This window comes from Physella acuta, unplaced genomic scaffold (genome assembly GCF_028476545.2).
Source record: "Physella acuta isolate Inbredline_101_S28 unplaced genomic scaffold, ASM2847654v3 ptg001445l, whole genome shotgun sequence".
NCBI classification, from domain to species: domain Eukaryota; kingdom Metazoa; phylum Mollusca; class Gastropoda; family Physidae; genus Physella; species Physella acuta.
The window spans coordinates 217,501-223,049 of record NW_026732960.1 but is presented as its reverse complement, the minus strand read 5'-3'; positions in this window follow the sequence as shown (position 1 = coordinate 223,049).

The following is a 5,549-nucleotide window of genomic DNA, read 5'->3' as shown; positions in this document are numbered from 1 at the left end:
AGTTTTACATACATGTTGTACGAAGTGTATCAACTAACTGAACATGCACTTATGTATATAGTATATAGCTAGAGGAATATATCGAGATTCAGGAAAAGTTTGGGAAATCGGAACATGATTTCCGTGAACATTTTGAGTAAAGTAAACATGTCGTAATAAGGAACTTATACAAATGATGACTGTAGAACTATGAGAACATGTTGAACCAAATAACTACAATAATTGTGGAACTTACTCAATTAGGTAAGCATATATACATTCGGTTCTAGGAAAGCATTAATAAAAAAATATTCACGTTCGGTTTGAAAAAATAACAAAAACGCTAGCTGGCAACTACCAGATCGAGAACTTGGTAACTTTCTTTTAACAACTTACAAGCCCAACACGAACAAATAGAACTACGGTACTAAGGAAAATACTTTATAGCCAGTGGAACATATAGAATTACAGTATTAAGGGAACATATTTAGCTAGAAGAACATTATTGAACTACGGTACTAAGAAATATGTTTATCTAGAGGAAAATATGGACTTTATAGAGAACAAATGCAGTATGTCTAAAACATAATCTCGAGAAAAATGAGTTTTTAAGTTTTTAATCTTATTCGTATATCAAAATAGTGCAAAATATTATGTTACAGAGTTCAAAAATATTGGCACTATAGGGCTGGTAAGTAGGTCAACAACAAGTTCTATGGCTCATGCAGGTTTTATTGAGCCGTAGAACTGGTTGGTGACCTACTTACCAGCCCTATAGTTCTGTGACATTAAACATAATGGCTCTGATAGTTTCTATTATTGCCAATATAAGTTTAAATGTACATTGAATTCACAAAACTAGAGATACTGCATTTGTACTCTATAAAGTCGAATAGATATGGTACTAAGGGAACATAGAACTACAGTACCGAGGAGCACATTTAGGAAGAGCAACATAAAATTATGGTACGAAGGGAACATATTTAGCTAGAGGAACATATAGAACTACAGTACTAAGAAACATTTATTCAGATAAACATACAGCTTTGGAAATTGAGAACTTATTTAGGAAGAGGAATATAGAATTACAGTATTAAGGGAACATATTTAGGAAAAGGAACATATAATTACGGTATTAAGGGAACATATTTAGCAAGAGAAACAAAGAACTAAGGTATTAAGGGAACATATGTAGGAAGAAGAATATAGAACTTCGCTACTAAGGGAACATATTTAGCAAGAGGAACATAGAACTACGGTATTAAGGGAACATATTTAGCAAGAGGAACCTTGAAATAAGGTATTAAGGGAACATATTTAGCAAGAGGAACATATAATTAATGTATTAAGGGAACCTATTTAGCAAGAGGAACATAGAAACACGGTACTAAGGGAACATAACTAGCTAGAGGTACCTAGAACTAAGGTACTACGGGAACATATTTAGCAAGAGGAACCAAGAACTAAGGTACGAAGGGAACATAATATGTAGGAAGAGGAATATAGAGCTTCGCTACTAAGGGGACATATTTAGCAAGAGGAACATAGAACTACGGTATTAAGGGAACATTTAGCAAGAGGAACCTTGAAATAAGGTATTAAGGGAACATATTAAGCAAGAGGAACATATAATTAATGTATTAAGGGGACATATTTAGCAAGAGGAACATCGAACTACGGTTCATGGCACAACCGGACCAGCTTGGATTAACCGAATATAACGCACCTGCCAAAAGTCAATCTCTCAACGACCGATAATCCTGTCATTATCCCCCCTTTAAACCCGTTTTAAATACCCCGGGCTATCAACTGCGTTAAGATTAGGAGCGATAACCCGCGGTTTGACGAGATTCCAGATAACCCCGGAGAGACTTGAGGCACCGGTCACGTGATCGATCTGAGCAACAGACCCGATCAACAGGTGGGGAACAGAAAGTTACAGGTGAGATATCGGCGCTGTTTGTACGCGAGGGAAAGCCGTGTTTGTGGTTAGAGAGTTAGGAAGTTGAGATTTGAACCAGTCGAATATCACATTTTACAGTAGCTATGTAAATGGAGGTGTGTATGTATATATCTCAGAGTAGATTTACGTATTTGTAAATTGTAACCGTGGGAGGGGGAGGTAATTCAATAAAAGAAACAAGGGGAAACGATCCAAACAATGTTAAGGGGAGACAAAACATTGACGAAGAACAAGGGAGACAAACTATAAGAATGTCAAAGGAAGACAAACTAAATGAATAAGGGAGATAAACTGAAGAAAAGACAAAGTTCGTCAAAATATAACTTAAAAAAAAAAGAAAGTAAAACTCGGGTAATAAAAAATATGTGCAAATGAAAGACATACTGCAGAATTGAAAACAAATATGATAAAAGGAGACACAATGAAACAACACAAGTGGTGATTAACTCGAATCATATCAGGAACAATGGGAGACAAGCTTGACAGAACAGAGACAGGAGAACTAAAAACAAGTCATGAATCGATCATTAAATACATTTTTATGGCAATTTCCTTGACATTAATTCAAAACCGATATATAATATTTAGCGCTAGTTAAAACGGAAAGTAAAAGTTGAAGCATACAAAAATGTAAGCAAAGGCTGTATATAACATAACTATTTTTTTAATTGTTGTTATAGGAAAAAAATGTTAAAACTTCATTGTAAAGGAAGTAATTGTTCGTTAAAGTCTTTATACCGCGTTTACACGTGTATACTATACATGTCTGAAGAAAAAAAAATCGCTGCTAGTTAATATACACGTTCTACTGAAATATGTTCCCACATAACATTAACTTGTTGTGAGTTAGCTTTTTCTGGATATGTATGGTATACATGTCGCAAGTGTAAACGCGACGTAGAAGGTTGGGTTGTGACGTCATTATGCTGTAAAGATAGAATATTGGGCTGTGACGTCACTATGGTGTAAAAATAGAATGTGGGGTGTTGACGTCATCATGCTGCTTAGCCAAAATATTGGGGCTGTGTTTGTGGAATTTGTTTATTACGTTTGTTAGGTGAGTATTAACCTACATTCAACAAAACAAATACACATTCGTGTTGGTGTATCGTTAATTCAACTATGGTCGATATTGAGATGTTGTATGTGTTATGCGTAGGTAGTAACGCCATATAATGGTCAGTATAAGTAGTGACGTCATGTTTGGTCATGGTAGAGAGGAATTTTACATATTGTCAAAGTATGTAGTGACGGCATAAATAGTCAGTGTATGTAGTGAAGTCATAAATGGTCAGTGTATGTAGTGACGTCATAAATGGTCAGTGTATGTAGTGACGTCATAAATAGTCAGTGTATGTAGTGAAGTCATAAATGGTCAGTGTATGTAGTGACGGCATAAATAGTCAGTGTATGTAGTGAAGTCATAAATGGTCTGTGTATGTAGTGAAGTCATAAATAGTCAGTGTATGTAGTGAAGTCATAAATGGTCAATGTATGTAGTGACATCATAAATGGTCAGTGTATGTAGTGACGTCATAAATGGTCAGTGTATGTAGTGACGTCATGTTTGGTAGAGAGGAATTTTATATATTATATGATTATGTAATGATGTATAAAAAGCCTATAAATGTATGACGTCTATTACAATTACTGTATGTGGTAACATATGTTATGGTTAGCACATTTTGACGTTATATATAACCAGTGTACTTACTGACGACATATACAGTTAGTGTATATAGCAACGTCATTCTTAGTCATCAAATAAAGTGTATAAACAAAGTGTTGTTCACATTAAATTTTCAGTTCTTAATATAAAAAGTATATTGGAAAAAGAAATACTGCTCTTAAGAAAAAAAAATGTAAACGTAATTATATTATGTTCTGTATTATCTTCTGTCATATGTGTACATAATATCTAGAGTACCAAATACGTTGTATTATTTGACTTACTAGAAGTAAAGAAAAATTAACTAAAATAACATACGCAAACAACGTGTACAAAGTCTATTTTTAGAAGTAGACATTGTTAACACGTGTAGCCAGAAGTTATTGACACAGACGTGTAGCACTGTTTGGTTTACCGTACCACAGTAGTTAAATCAATAATACAAACACTAACCCAAAATCATAGATTTACATTTAGAACAGTTAGAGTAGGTTGTGGTTTGATTCAGGTGTACGGTTAACCCAATAGTGGAGAACAATGACACTGCTAAAACTAAAAAAAAACGTGTTGATGTCTCAAATTGTACTCACCTGCTGTACCATGCGCATGCGCAGTCTGGTCATGTTGTCGTGCATACTTTCTGTATCAGTCGCCATCTTTGGTTCGCTTCTCAGTTGCCCTGGCAACGGAGGCACTGTCTCCTTAGTAACGGTTGCCCGCTTATAACAACACTTCTATTTTACCTCTTTAAGTTCCAAAATTAATGTTTTTTTAAAAATAAAATAAAACTAAACTTAATAAAACAGTATTTTACATTCTGTTTGCTTGTCACAAAACACAACTTGATAAATTAGTCATTGTAAACTTTCATAACTTTCAAAAAGAAATCACCACCTTTAATACAGAATCAACACGGCCACGAAAAATAAAATTTAAAATGGCGGCTTTCCCTTGACAGTAGTCAAAATAACTCGATAACATTTAGTGTATAGGGCCTATTGAATTAATAAAAAAAGCCCAACTATTGAAATTGAGCCCATGTGTCATGCGACTTCCCTCCCGCCGGTTATACTTTCTCCTATCGCTATGTGAGGATCGCGTGTTAGGTAGAGAAATCGGCGCAGTCCAATCGATAATAGGGGTGAAAGGGTGGGTGTTGGGTTTTAGTGGCCTCTTGAGCGGTGAAGTGGGTAAAGTGTATTTAAACAATAGACTCGCCTAAAAGGCTAGGAGTATTTAAATGAAGGCTGGGTTTTATAGCGATCAAAATACAAGTTGCTATGTATAGACACGTTGTTGATTAAATAAATCGATTTAAATTGTAGTTTAATTTAAATAGCAGTTTCAAAATGTGCGAAAGAGATATTATTGTGATACACTTGAAAGTGAGAAAAGATTGAAGAAAAAGTAGAATCATTCTTTGCTATTATTAAAATAGTATATCCGCTTATAGAAAGCAATATTTAGCTTTTATCTTCCAAAATAGGACATACTATGATTTCGAAAAGAAAAACAACTTTGTTAAATATGACATTCGCATATGGAATTGAAAATTACACGCTCGCCAAGACCATAAAAATATGGCATTAGCTGATTCTGATCCATTTAGAATTAGCAGATGTTTTTTTTCTCATACATTAGAATATTTTACCAGAAAAATAAATAGTTGGATATTTACATGCGAACACACTATAATAAATACCGAATTTTCAGGGTGTTTATAACACACACATTTATATATTACAAATTGTCACAACACGTATAACATTTCCCATGACTCCCATCTACCCATATATATATATATATATATATATATATATATATATATATATATATATATATATATATATATATATATATATATATATATATATATATATATATACATATATATATATATGTATATATATATATATGTATATATATATTTATATATAT